This window comes from Larimichthys crocea, chromosome XIII (genome assembly GCF_000972845.2).
Source record: "Larimichthys crocea isolate SSNF chromosome XIII, L_crocea_2.0, whole genome shotgun sequence".
Lineage (NCBI taxonomy): Eukaryota > Metazoa > Chordata > Actinopteri > Sciaenidae > Larimichthys > Larimichthys crocea.
The window spans coordinates 2,616,067-2,631,427 of record NC_040023.1 but is presented as its reverse complement, the minus strand read 5'-3'; the positions used below and the strand labels follow the sequence as shown (position 1 = coordinate 2,631,427).

The window sequence follows — 15,361 nt, the reverse complement described above, 5'->3', positions numbered from 1 at the left end:
AACTTTACTCTGCTCTACTCATCCCTACTCTACTTTTTCCTACTCGATACTATACTGTGCTAAACTCTATTACGCTCTACTCTACTCTATACTGTACTAAACGACTGCTAAACTATAATTTGCAGTTATGTACTTTATTCTATTTATTTCTACTCTACTCCTCTCTCTACTGTACTCTACCACCCTATACATTAGTCCTCTGTACTCGACCCTTCTACTCCACTCTACCCTTTTCTATTCCTCTGTAATTTACTCTAGTCCTCTGTACCACAGCATGTTAAACTCTATTCTTCTGTACATACCTCCTTTCCATTGTACCTGAGTACAATAGTACTCTACTCTACCCATGTTCCACTGAGTTTAGCTTTAACTTTACTCGACTCCTCTTTATTCCTCCATACTCTGTTTAGTTTCCTCTCCCTGTCCCCTTGTTGTATTTCATTCCTTGGTATATTCCTCTAATAATTTCTGCTCTGCTCCTCTTCACTCTGTATTCTGCTCTCTTCTGTACCACATATACTTAGGGTTAGGGTTAGGGTTAACCCCTCTAACCCATCTAACCTTACCTCTCAATTATACTCCTCTGTACTTAACTTCACTCCTCATTACATTAGAATACTCTAGCCCTCGATACTCAAGTCCTCTTCCATCTACTCCATTACCCCTCTTTACTTCACTGTACCTGTCCCTACTCATTTCTATTTGACTTCTCATTACTCTACTCTACCCCCCTCCACCTCTCTCTACTCTATTCTATTCTGTTTGACTTTAATATCTTCTCATCCACTCCTTCACACAGTCCTCTTGTTTATTCGGCTGTGCTTGTTTTCCTTGTTCAGCTCAGTTTCCTCTAATTTGTGGTCTGGCTTTTGGTTTTGATCACAGCCATAATGAAAGACAAAGGCTTGATGCACTGATACCATCCTAACCAGAGTCGCCTATGATGCCACATTTGTTATGACTGGGACCTTGGGGTGGGGCTCTGATACGCATCCAGGGGAATGTAATTACCCCCAAAATGCATGTTTTTTTTGTCTCTCTTTATCTTGTGTAACAATGATTTCAGTTGAATTGATCTACAAATATTTATCTTGGAATGTATCTCCAGTTTATTCTCATGTTTTTGTTCACTCCTCTTGAAATCCCTTACTCTTGTCTAAAGGAAGGTCAGCTGAAGAACCAAATGCTTCAGAGTCTCTTGCTTGAGGGATCTTCATCAGCGTTGAAGTGTCTGCAACGGTGAGTATCTGAAAATATGAAAATTTCTTGAACATAATTCGCTGGAACTGCTCGTAGACTTTAAATGCAAATCGCACCGTGATGCTGAATTTTTCATCTAAACCCTTCACATTTTCCGCTTCACAACATCAGTTTGTCTGATTAGAAAGTTCAGGTAGGCCTCTAGTCTCATTATTTTGAATGAATACTGTCCAATTTTAATCAGCGTCCAGCCGAGGGAGTTGGGGGCATCCCAAGGGTCTGTATTGTACATGAAGACTTGATTTTGCCCAAGGTTGTTCTCTATCTATGAGTAGCTCCAACTTTTTCCCCCTCACGTCTTTTTTCTCATTAGAACTCGTTTCGGACTTCATTTTTAGCTGTAGGGTCCAACAGGGCTCCAATTAGATGGACGACAGAATTAATGAAGTCTGTCTGTCTCTCTGTCTCTCACTCTCTCTCTCTATCTCCTCCTTCTCTTCCCTTGCTCTATTTATCCCAGTGCTCAGGGGGACACTCGGTCTGGATTCAGTCAGTGTGGCGGCGTTTCTTCTCTTACTAAATTAAATATGTGTAATTGATGGTTTCATAAACAGAGCTAACCTTGCCAGCAGCGATCGTGAGCTGCCGCTGAGGAGGTCTATGTGAATATGTATTGTGTCAGAAAAGAGCCCACGACTATCCACAAGTCCTCCGGTTCTTCCCTCACGGCAAGAGAGAGTTAGACAGAGAGAGAGAGAGAAAAAAAACGAGCGCAAGATGCACGCAGCAAGATATTGACTACAACAGTTTCTCGCCTTCGCAGGCGTAACACATGACATAATGTCTCCTGCAGACAGCCTCAGCTGAAGGCAGACTGCATTGTTCTTTGGTAAACTCTCACTTACAGGATGTTCTCTTTTTCTTTCTCACTCTCTCTGTCTCTCTTTCTCATTGTGCTTTCTTTATCTTGCCTTTTTTTCCCCACTATGAAACCAGAGAGATGAAAGCAATTTGAACTATGCAGACAGAGAGATGAAGGCTGTTCAACATAAATGTCAGGGTACAGTATAAAGAGTGAGCATTTACAGCAGTCTTGTTGGAAAAACAAACAGCACAAACAAGAGGAAATGTGTCACTAAAGCACGAGACACTTTCAGTTTCAGCCATAAACACACTGCCTTCATACAATTTCATGATTTTATTACTGTGTGCTGGTTGGATTCTCCAACATCTGTGCTTTAATGTCCTTATTATACAGCATAAAATCATCACGTTTTCTTTTTTCTTTTTTTTTTTACAGTTTACAGTTTGTGCTGTGGGTCTGACAGTACAGCACATAAACACACCACAACCTCAAAGCTGTCTTGATAGTCTGAATACCAGGAGTTCCCCCCCAGCACACGAAGCCACAGCAGATTTCTGGTTACGGGTATGTTAACTGACGCAAATTGCCAGTAATTGTTTAATAAACTTTACTGTAAACTTAACCTGCATTCATTGATTTTCTATTTTTTTCCACTTGGGGGAATTAAGCAGTAAACGCAGCATTAACCCAATAAAGTCGTTTATAAGAGAGAGTCACGTTCATTTAGAGTTGTGTTTCTGACCACCTGGTGAATGTATGTCCAATGTTTACTGTCATCTTAGCTCTGGTCTCCACTAACCCAGAGGGAAATATCTGGCTCCACTATGTTCACCAGTTTGCTGCTGACTTCATCTGTCTCTTGTTTGGCCTTTGACAGGTAGAGTACAGTGAGTTTTCTTTTTTTGCTGAAAAAAGCTGCCTGCCGCTGCTGGAAACGCTGAAACTGAACTGAATCAGTTGCAAAGAGTGAATAAATATGTGATATTTATTAGAACTGAATCAGTTGCAAAGAGTGAATAAATATGTGATATTTATTATATGTGTATACGTTTTTTTATTTAAAGTATCTTTAGTGTCTTTAGTGGTTGATGTGGTGTTGGTGTAGAGACCAAGGCTTGGGATCACGCTCTTCATCTTTTCCTTCCTGTTCATACCTGAAACTTACAGTTGTATTCAGTTACATTTGGTCAGTCTTAAAGGGGATTTGAAACTCTCCTCTGATGCAACCCAACTGTCTGTTTAAAGCTGGTTTATGTTTCATAAATATCTAATTTACAGCAACTTCAGTACAGATCAGAATCCGACATCTCTTTTATGCCACAACCGTTTTTCTCCAACACAAAGATCTCACCTACAAGGGCAATGAGACGTCACCCTATATGGCCAGAGTATAATGAATGCATAAAAAAGCTTATACACATTTTTTCCTGCAGTCCTACTATCAATAACACAGACATATCCATTAGTGCGAGAGAGGCTAGTCTGGGGCAAACACTCCCTCTAGCATTTAAACAAACCTCCACTGGGACTCATTCTCCCAGACTCCCCTGGGGCGGGGACACACCAGTGCCAGACCATACTGTACTGCTGGGATCTCTCTCCTTCACGCCTGCAGTGCTTATAGCAGCAGAGAGGCCGGGAGACACACAAAGACGGAGTGGAAAAGAGAGGAACAACACACATCAGGGAGCAAGCTTGTTTCCGCCGCCGCCGTTGTATTTGCCTAGAACCGCTCGGTTGGGGTTGGGATATTCAAATTAATGGATGAGAGTGAGGAAAGTGAAAGATGAAAAATGTGCTGGGAGAGGCTCTGACTTTGAGTAATGCTGGTAATTGGAGGGAAACATATAGAAATGCAGTGGGCATGTATTAGCAAATGAATGTGGAAAAAACCCCTTCCTGGTGCATGTCTCATTACTTATTGCATCTTTGTAGTTGGGACAAAGAAAGCTGCAGTGCAAACACAAAATTGTCCCCACAATCCAATGCTTTGGAATTGGGAAAGGAGCCAGCTGCTTATAGCTTACTGCTGTATTGTCAATTTATCAAGTGTGTTAAAGCTGCAGTGCAGCTGATATCTACTGTTAGTGTGTTACGATCTTATAGCCTTGTCTGATTTATCTGCTGTCGGCCTACAGCACTCTCCTGTGTGTTTAGGTGCTAATTAGAGTACAACATACACACCCTCTCTCACTCATTCACACACACACATCCACACACACAGACACCCAGATGTACTCTTATGGAAATACCACAGGCTCACAGGTGATATAGACAGTGTTTTATCACATGAGAAAAGTGGGTGTTGCACCAAAAGAGGGCCTTAAATTACTGGTGACATCTCAAACAAAGCTCACCCACACACACACACACACACACACACACACACACACACACACACACACACATTTTGTAGGGATGTCTATATACTGTACATTCACACACACACACACACTGTGGGACAAATGAAGTGTTCCTGCACTGTCAAAAAACAATCTCGATTCTTCTCTCTTATCATTTTTCTTTCATTTTTTTGGATACTACTCCACCACTGGATCCATTTGTCTTTTCATCCCTCACTTAAACATCCCCCTTTCCTCCTCCCCTCTTTCAACTGACCGCCCTCTCCATATCTCCCCCCTCCTCTTCCTCCCCCACCCTCATGCCCTCCACACACACCAAACCCCCTCTGCTCGCCACAGTTCAGTATGTGCAGTAATCCTGGATGCCTTGGAGGGAGAACTGCACCGAATCACTCCATAAATGTATGAGTGTCCAAAATGAAGAGAAGCTGAGAAATGTGTGGGCAGCGGGCTGGGAAGCATGTCCAAGCTTACTAACAGGATTGGGGGGCATGGCGTGGGTGGGGTGGTGCCGTAAGTGGATGAGTGGGTGGTTGGGGGTGTTGTAGGGAGAAGGGAGATGGACGGAGGGTCGTTTGAAATGTCTATCTTTTGACAGAGGGGAGTCAGACTCAACAGCGAGGATGCTTTTTTTTTTTTGCAATATTTATTTTGAGATCTGGACAAAATATGATCATGATTTTGGCCTTCATCAGTGTATTTTTTCCTTCTTATTTTATTCATCCAGACTCAGTAGCATATTGTCTTTCAGTTGAGTATTTGCGCAGCAGTTGGGGTTAAGTGGCCTCCTCACACTTAAAGACTCTTGGATGTTTGAGCTCCACTGTGCAGAATGATAGATGTGCAGAGTTTGACACTAGAAGGCTGTTTGCACATTCAATCTGCCGAAGGAGGAAAGTTTCTCTCTGTGTTCTCTTTAGATCTGACTTTAAGTCGGCGGAGTTTGTGACATCACAACTCGTCTAGAGCAAATCATACTTACACAAGTGTGACATGGAAACTTGAACCCTCCAGCACACATACACCGAGAAGAGACTTTTTAGTGAAGTACAAGACATCTGGTGTGAAGCAGTTAAACTTTTGAAATGAAAACCTGCTCAGGTGGTAGAGGGTGTGTATGTGGGTGTGTATGTGTGTGTGTATACTGTGTCACTCCTGATGAACAGTTGGCTGTTTTTACATCAGTGTATTCTTAAGAGGATCTTGAAAGGATCACTCTTAGGTTTTTTTTAAATGTCACATGCTCATAGTTTCGGTTAATGTGCTCACCACGTCAGCTGCTGAGATCTGGGAATGTGGCAACAGCCCCAAAAAATAGTTTAATGGAACATAAAACATGAACAGTTAAATTGTCATAAACAAACCTTCCAGTAAGCGAAACAAAAAAAAAAAAAAAAACACTTTCTGTAGTAACACAGATGGTTTTCCTGTGAAGTGAGGGACTGTTAGCAACATATTATGCTTAACCATTGGTTTTAGAGCCAAACAAAGTGATCAAGATAATAATATATATTAACTCTTGTGTTGTTTACAACTTGTCTGATTGTGTGAATCTTTGTTTTACCAATGCAACCCTATCACCAGGACACAATTTAAATAAAACATTGCTTTTCACGATATTTGCACATGGCAACTACTATATGGTAAAGGATTAAAAAAAGATTATGCTTGTGGTAGTTAAAATAATAAATTAAATAGTTAATAATAAAGCAAAAGCTTCAGTTCCAAAGCATCTCTGATCCTTGATCCAGGGCTTGGATGTAACAACCTTCCAGTCTCAACTCTCTCACTTTCTTCATTTACATTACCCCAGTTTTTTTATTCTGTTATATGGGTTCATTTATTCTTATTGAGCTGGATTGAATCAATACATATTAATAATAATAGTGCAAGTGGGAAATCAGAGCAGATGTAGAAATCCATATGTTTAATAAGCTGTTTTTTCCACTGCATGGTACAGCTCAGCTCCTCTCTCAACTCTTTTTTCTTTTTCTCATTGCACACATTGTCTGCATGGGTTCTCTTTGGGTACTACTCAAAGACGTGCAGGTTAATAGGTTAACAGGTGACTCTACATTGCCCATACGTGTGGATGTGAGCGTGTACGGTTGTTTGTCTCTATGTGTGTGTTGTCCCGTGATTAACTGGCGACTTGTCCAAGGTGTACCTCTCATTCAATGTCAACTGGGATTAGCTCTAGTCCCTCTAGTTCCTCACAACCCTGATGCGGATAAGCGGTCACGGAAAAATCAATGAATGCAGTAGGAGACAAACTTTGTTTTCGGAAAAGTTGAATGCAGCGAGACAAAAGGCAAAAGAAAAAAACAGGGGAGTGGACTGAAGTGTTTTCACTCTAATCACAAGAAATCAGATCAGATCCACAACTTTTGACAGTAGAAAACCAAAAAAGAGTGAACTGAGTCGAGCAGTGGAAACACAGCATCAGATTCATGGATCAATAGAATATATAGAGCTTGTGGTTTAGAACTTGTTGAGTTGCACTTTGTGTGCACTTTATGCCAAAATCTTGAACCATAGAGGGTCAAGTTGAGCAAGAAAGAGAGCTTGAGGAGTATTTCATGGAAGGCTTGTGTGCTTATTACTCCCTTGGCATCTTTCTCATCCCTCTTTCTTGTCTTCTGCTTGTCCTCTCTCTCTTGTACCTCAGTCCAGATGGAATGATGCACATTTGTTCACCCTGTCATATCTTTGCCACTCTTCCCTCATCTGTTCTCTCAGTTGTCTGTCCCTTCCTCAGACCCACAACCCTCCCTCCCTCCCCTCCTCCCTCGATGACTTTAAATGACCACAGGGAAAGTTATTTGGAGTTCAGGTAGAGTTCATATGCAGACCTGGTAGCCTATTGACGTGAAACTTTCCCCTAGTTTCTCTTGACATGGGATCAGCCTCAGAGCTCAAAGCCCCCGGAATGGCAATCATAATTCAGTCTCCTGTGCCTTGGACTTTTCGTTTGATCAAATGAGCTGCTGTGTCTACATTTGACCCTGGGCTCACTTGTGTTTAATGGAGTTTTCTTTTGCTTTTTAGCATGGTTGGAGACAATGGGCCCCAGAGCAACATGTAAAAGTCCCTGCAACTTCTACAAACGGTGTGGTGCGTGACAGTTTTGTCTCTTTGTTGTCATTTTGTGTCTCTTTTGGGTCATTTTCGTTTCTTTGTGGTCCTTTTGCGTGTCTTTGTAGCTGTTTTGGATCTCTTTCTAATAGTTTTGCATGTGTTTTGTGTTTGCAACCTTTTTTTTGTCTCTTTGTAGTTTTGTCTTTGTGTCTTTTTAATTGCTTTGTGTCTCTTTCAGCAGCATCTTGCAGGTGAACCAGAGCACTTAGGTCCTGCTGTTGATTGAAAAACTGCAGATTAAGTTTAGTATTTAGCTCCCACTTGAGATGAAGAGAAGCAGTCACATTGATATTTTATAGACAGATATTTGAATAAATACTACAGCAAACTATACCAAATATTAAAGAAAAAATAATTAAATATTGTACTGGGTTTGGTTGGCATGTTCTGAATATTACAAGACACTGATCAGGAGTTAAAGAACACTATCAGGACATCCTCACTTCTATCTGAACTCTGTCACTGACCAACAAGAAATGTTAACAACCACTTCAAACACAGGTTCTGGCCCAGGAACCTCCCTCATCCCTTGGGCTCCTGGGCCAAATCTCAGCAGGCCCCTTTAGTAATTCACCCCTGCTTTCTAGGGAAATAGCATAATCAGGAATACACAGAACAGTTTAATAATGAAACTTTATTAGAGCAATGTGCTGACAATAAGAGATAATATACAGTAAGTATGCATAACATGATCTGTTGCTCAGTAGAACAACCTGACAATGGGATAAGTCATGTGTGTAATTGAAGATCCTACATTTCAGCCTGTTATGAGGGGCTTCAGTGGCTCTACAGTGGCTGCTTGGCAAAGCTCACCCTTGCCTCCTAGTGGTCAGAGAGTTGTTTGCACCTCTTGAATCCAGCCCTACTTGAGGATGAGCATGGCGTGTTTGCATGTGTCAGTGTGGGTGTGTCGCTGCCAAGGACCTGTCCGTCTAGTCCATGTGCGTAGTGTAATCTGCCTGACACACACGAGGCCCCCAGTGACTCTGTTATTAGGGCCCATTACACAGCCCGGGATGAGGCTGAATTTTCATTAGCTTAACTGAATGCGTGCGCATGCGTGTTCGCTTGCATGCATGTGTGTGATGAGTGTGTAATCTATCTGACACCAGCCAGCCAAGAGGGAGAGACACTCGAGGGATGACGGATAATAACTCGACATTCTCAGGACAGAGAGAGCAACTTGGAGTGACTGGATGGCAGCGGTGCTCCATTTATCTTCCAGTTGCTTGTTGATAAATTAGAGCACTGACGGTAAATGTGCGGCTGTCACATCTAAGTGTATCGCTCTGAGGTTTCTGAACTCACCGATGTGATCACAAATGTAAAACTCAAGCTGCAATCTAACTTTATTCGCAGCATTTCTTATTCAAGTCAGGCCTCTAATTCCACAACATTCTCTTCTCTCTCAGCCATATCGTCCTATTCCTATACTCATTTGTTGCCCCTCTATCATATCACAGTGCATTTCCCAACCAATAAACGGAGGCACTCTTCTGTAGAAATGTATTTATCTTTCACATAAACTCCATTCCGGCTCCACTGGTCTCTCTCCAGTAGCTCTCCTTGGCACTTAATTTCTATTAATGGTTCTGCAACTGGCGCTCGAATCCAATCCGCTGCTCGTCAGGGAGAGGAGGGAGCGCACATGAGGAAATATGCATAGGCAATTATCCTCTGTAATGTGCATGGCCCCAACCACTAATGCATCTGTGCTCATTGTATGTTGCAGGAAACATTGTGAATCGGTGGCTGCGTACATGCATAGATTAACTTTGATGCAGAGGCGAACGTGGAGAGTAAAAAGTACGTACATAAGTGTAGTCAGGTCACATTATTGTTACCAGTGTTTTTTGACACATTGGTTTACACACTTGTACAGAAACACACACGCACACACACACACACACACACACACACACACACACCTGGTATCTATCAGTCCAACACAGCAGCAAAGCAGCTCGTGATAATAATCATCATCAGCATTGAGTAGCTTGTAAAGCCTTGTCTTTTTTTTTTCCCCTCCCAGTGATAGCAACAGTGTTTCTCTTGCTGTGCTATTGTTCATGGAGAGTCCTCCAATATCTGCTCAGCTGTCAGCTGGTTATAGATTTAACACAGCTCACTGGGACAGTGACAGGAGGCCAATAACAGGCTCCTGGGCTTGTAAAGCCTCCATCTGCAGAGGAAACACAGAGCAAATAAACCCAGAGGAGCCGACACACACGCACAACCCTATTAGAGCGGCTGTAATGACACTGTGGAGTGTGTTCACGAACACCAAGGTGTGTTAAAGTTTTATAGTGTGAGGTCAGTGATGAGGTGGGCTCAGATATGATGGGATGAGGCCTAATAGGGTGTTTTATAGATGCGGTGTGTGTGTGTGATTGAGGGTCTGTGTGTGATAACTGTCTTTGTGTGTTTGTTTTGTGAGCACATGTGAATAATATTTCTTATAGATGCCTGCCCTGGGTGTGTGTGCGTGTGTGTGTGTATACGCGTATCCTCGGCAATGCGGTAATATTTTGCTGGCATGCTGTCATACTTATCAGCATCAGCGAAATATCAGATCTCTGCGGTTCCCTTAAATGTTAAATGTTATGGATGGGAAACTGAGCCCCTTGCATCACACACTCTTCTTCTGAATAATGCTGAGATACAACACACACACACACACACATGCTCACACATGTAACCACCTCCTGACCCTGCCTGATATGAAGGTTTACCAGCCGTCTCTCTCTGGTGGAACTCATCTACCTTGAAACCTGAATTCCTGCCATGCTTTCCACTTGATCATCTTGTGTCCCTTTTACTAGACATCCACTGAGTCCCGTAAAAAAAAAACCTCCTGAAAACACTGATCTCTTGTTTTTCACTTCAGTGTGCTCACAAGGACAGCGGCCGTGGCCATACAGGCAGCTTTAGCTTCCTCTATGGCAAACACAATAGACTTCTGTCAGACAAACAGAAGAGAGGCAAAAAAAAAAGCTGTGTTGAATGTGACAGTAATCGATGTAGCACACTGGAGGAGAGCGTAAAGATAAGTGTAAAGAAATGTGTGAGCATTATTTCCCAAGGAGGGATGAATAGATTGAAAAAAAGACCTTGTGAAGATTAGTGGAATACAACACGTTAATTATTTTCAACATCTTTGTTGTTGTTTTACTGTATGTGCTGTGCTGTGCACTTGTGTGTGTGTGTGCGGAAGTGTGTGTTAAAAGCAGGCCTAAGGGGAATGAAATTCTAGCCAGTGAGCTCCATCCCAGAGCTAAATTACACAAGCCAGCCATGATTTCATGCTTCAGTACATTACTTCTCCTTTTTCCTCTGCTCTCTGCACCCTCTCCCCTCCTCTCTCTGTCTCATTTACCTCTGCTTTAACCCCGCATGGATCTTATCTGGTTAAAGAGCAAAAAGAGGTGAACCACACAGCCATGCGGCATGAATATTTCATCTCTGTTTGGATTACCATTTTCTCCAAAGAATCATTGTTCAATGTATAATACATGCAGCGTCGCACCTCGGCGCCTAGATCATAACCCCTGCCCTTCTAATCACAAGCGAAGCATGCCCTCACCTAGCCAGCCATGCCAACAGTGTGTGTGTATGTGTGTGTGTGTGTGTGTGTGTGTGTGTGTGCATGTGTGTGTATTTATGTGTGTGTCAATACATCCGTGTGAGTAGAGTTGATTTCTGTGTAGGTGGATGCCTGTGTACAGTAAATGCATCTATGCCAACAGACTTGTATTTTCATACGAGCGTGCACGTTTGTGTGTGTGTGTAGGGAGCTAGGGGTTAGAGCGAGGCTAAGACCGGCTCATCTTTCACACACACACACACACACACACACACACACACACACACACACACACACACACACACACACTCCTTTACCCTCAGGCTGGATTAGATGATGAGGTGGGAGAGTGAGTGAGATTGGAAAGGAAAGAAAAAATGATGTTGGTAGGAGGGAGAAAGAGAGTGAGTAACAGATTAAGAGTGAAATTCAAGTCTTTTTTGGCTGCTGGCGTGGCTCCAGCTTTAAGTTGCAGCTGTAATATTCTTTCAAATGATCTACCTCCTTTTGGATATACTGCGGCACGCGTGTTTGTGTATGATTTTGCCCGGCCCATACCATTTGGCTGTCTGACGGCTGGCTTTTCCCTTCATCTCCTCCCCATCTTTCTATCGCTAAATGAGCACTGAATAGAGGAGCAGGCAGGCTGTATAGATTTGAATGGCTCACTCGGTGGGTGTTTGATGGATAAAATGGGTGCATGAGCTATTCTGACCTAAACCGCCCGTATCTCTTCATAGCCATAGAAATGGGCTCTTTTAAATGTATAGTTTCTCCAAAATTACCATACAAGTAATTCAAAACAGTGAGGCTCAGGCAGGCGGTGAATATATCAAGAGCATTTGACCTGAGTGTTTCTGAGAAATTTCAACGTATTTACCTTTAGCACGTGTGTGTGTGTGCGTGTGTGTGAGTGTGTGTGTGCCCAGAAATGATGTCATCTTACTATCTTGCAGAAGCGTGAAGGCAGATAAAGAAATAGCTCATCAGAGGGGAAATTATTCCCATTTACTCCATATCCACGAATAATCAGAGCTGTCTTGGTGCTAAGGTCACACACCCACCCACGTGCACACACACACACACACACACACTTTGGGTGTGATACAAGTTGTGATCCCATCTCTGGTCCACACGTACTTCCTTCACATTCCTGCCAATTCTGTGGAGATTCAAAGTGATTCACACTTGATTAAACTCGTTAATCGCACATATGGATTAGAATCTAACGTGTTTCGTGTGTTTCTCTGCATCCTGTGACAGAAATAAACCACAGAAACATTGCGCCACATTTCGACTGCAGCAGTCACCTGGTTTTAAAACAAAAAGCAAGTTTTTTTTGCCGTCCTCAATTAGCACAATTTATCCGTTATGTCAAAGCAAAAATAAGTAAAGTGAAATAAAAAAAGCGATTTCAGAACCAAAGCATTTACCTTTTTGCTCAATCAAACTCCAAAAGATGAAAGTTAGTGTCTTACTTTGAGTTAGACTCCCTCTTTGAACAGATTCTTGTTTGTTTGTGATGGCGAAAAAAGCTTGCAGCATTTGTAATCAAACCCCTCGGGACCGCCTGTCTTGGTTTGGCTCTTCAAACTGCAGCGTGCATCTCATTGTGTTTCTTTTTTTTTTTTCTTTGAGCACATCATGAAAAATCTCAGGCTGGGCTTTGAATGCCGTGTTCACTATCCTCTTGGTGTGTGCGGATAAAATGCACTTTTTTGTTTGTTAAACTTGTGACACGCTGAGATGTTGTTGTGCGGTTGGAACTAAGTCATAAAAGACAAGCAATTCACATGGGAAATATCCATTTAAAGCGGTAGAATTGTTGTCCTCTGGTGGCCTCGAATACACCTTCAAGTTTGTTGCAGTCATCTCAAATGTCAGCACAGCAAAATCAATAAAAGAAGAGGGCCATTTATGGAGGAAAATATCCTTTATTTTGATTGTTCACACTGCAGAGAAAAGGGATTATTATTTTTAACCACATCATACAAACTTCATGTTTTGTAGCTCTGGCAGTGGCAGTAAAGGAACCATTAGATTGACAGTGACAGAACGCAGAGGCCAGTACCGCAATCTGCCAACTCTCCGTCTTCTTCATCATCCTCCTCTTCCTGTCAGACCTCAATGTTCCTGTGTTTCCTCTCCAGTTCTGTTTGGACAGGCTTTCGGCTCCAAGTGTCCTTGTTCTCACTCTTTGATTTGTTTTTGGAGTGGAGATCTCTCCACCTCTCCTTCTTATCTTCTGTAGCCATTTTGGGAACTGGACCAGCCAGTCTGGGTGCCACGATAGAGGTAGAGAGAAAAAGATATCAAAACTGCTGGTTGGCGGTTTGAAACCTGGAGGCCGTCCATCACTCGGTTCTGAAGTCCATTCAGCTGATATACCAACAGATGCATCTTTAATTAAAGCTAACGATGGGATCCTTTTTTCTCTTTTAGAAAGGGGATGAGGCCTGACGTCAGTGGAGCTATAAGGATTATTTCAAATCTTTAGATTGTTATGTCTCACATGATTTGAAATCATTTAAATAATTCTCAACTGTGAAGGTATTAGACATTTGGGGAATAACAAGGGAGACAACCAATGACAGTATAAAGAATGGACAGAGAATGGATATGAGTGAATCACCCATAGGTTTCCGAAAATCACTCTCAGTACAGTTGTCATGAATGAGATAATCTGTTATAGAGACCAAAACCATTTTTTGTTCCAGGCTGTTACATGTTTATTACTGCTGTGAAGTTGAGCATTTTAACATGGGGGCTTATGGAGACTGACTCACTTCTGCAGCCTGTCTCAAGCAGTCGCTTGAAGAATTACAGTTTTTAGTACTTCCGCATTGGCTTTACTTCCCAGCCGTGGAGGTTGCCGCTTGGAGACAATCAGCAGAGATGCTACTAAGCAAAATAGTCCAGACATCACTCTCCCCAGTTTTCCATCTCCTCCTGGGGAATCCACAAGGTGTTCCCAGATCAGATAGATAATTCCTCAGTGTGTTCTGCATCTACCTTCAGGTCTCCTGCTACGCCCTTCAAGAATCACCACCTTAACATGGTGGAAGGGTTTGTGTGCCACTGCGTCCCTGGACAATGTGGATCTCAAGACAAACTGGTCCTAAGGGAAGGGTCAGACTAAAAGACTCGATATGAATCTGCCAATAAGGAGCTGCAGCACCTCACCTGGAAAGGGGAAACTGGGGCCTCCCTCCTGGAGCTAGACTTGGGAGGGAAGCTTGTCAGTGGGCATCTGGTGGCCGGGTAATGACCCACAGGACTGAAAGAACTTCCTGGAGCCTCCACCTTATGGAGCCAGATGGCAGCAGAAGGCGTGGACCTTGATGCGCATGCCTTCACTAACCATACAGATATAGGAGTGGTATCCACTCTTATCTAACTCAAGCAAGAAAGCTGAGCAAAATTTAAATCATTCCTGTTTAATCAAGATGGCTCAACATGACAGAGCTGTAACAAAGAACAGAGGGTGAATCACTTCAATACTTTGTATGTGTGAGAAGCCCTCAACTTCACACATTTGAAATATTATAATCTGTCTGTCGGTCTTGTTCATCTTGTTCAAATGAAAGAACACAGCTCTATTTTTAATGGACTTTACTGTAAGCCTGTTCTAACCAAGGTACAGGTATTGGAGGATCTTCACATAACTGAGCCCAGGAATAACTCGACTGCAGTCGGCTATATATATATATCACTTAATATCATTAGACACATGAAAGGATTATCCCTAATTACAATTTTATATACGCACCTTCTTCTGTATTTGACATACTGAACAGCGTGTGCTGCATTACATCCATCATAACATAAGCTTACCTCATAAAGTGATTTACCTCTCTGATAATAGTTGTAATACACGTCTGCATGCAATTACACACACACACACTCACTCACACAAACACACACACACACATACACACTCACAGCTCCCTACACTCAATACTTCACCCTGTCTGCCACGACTTGTGCGGCCTATCAATCAGTGTAAGCTGACAGCTATGGCTAATGCCCCCCTTTTATTTAGCCGTGCTTCATAATTTACCATTAGATTACTGGATTTAGATCATATGCAGCATACGTTGTGCTGTTTGTAGTGCTCTATAATTGTGATGCACACTCTCTGAGCCACAATATACTGTAATTGCATGACATTTTGAGGCATTTACTTACAACACATGCCTTTTACGTTTAGGT

The 15,361-nt window shown here is 42.4% G+C and overlaps 1 protein-coding gene across 1 annotated transcript in view; it reads left to right on the top strand.

Moving 5' to 3' along the window:
• Positions 1-449: 449 nt before the first annotated feature.
• nrsn1l (neurensin 1-like) overlaps positions 450-15,361 on the top strand; it is a 35,513-nt gene continuing 20,601 nt past the window's right edge. The window contains exons 1-3 of the mRNA XM_027285994.1: positions 450-1,239; positions 2,501-2,629; positions 2,848-2,942. The gene's annotated coding sequence lies outside the window, so the exon portion shown is untranslated. The remainder of the gene's footprint in view (positions 1,240-2,500; positions 2,630-2,847; positions 2,943-15,361) is intronic.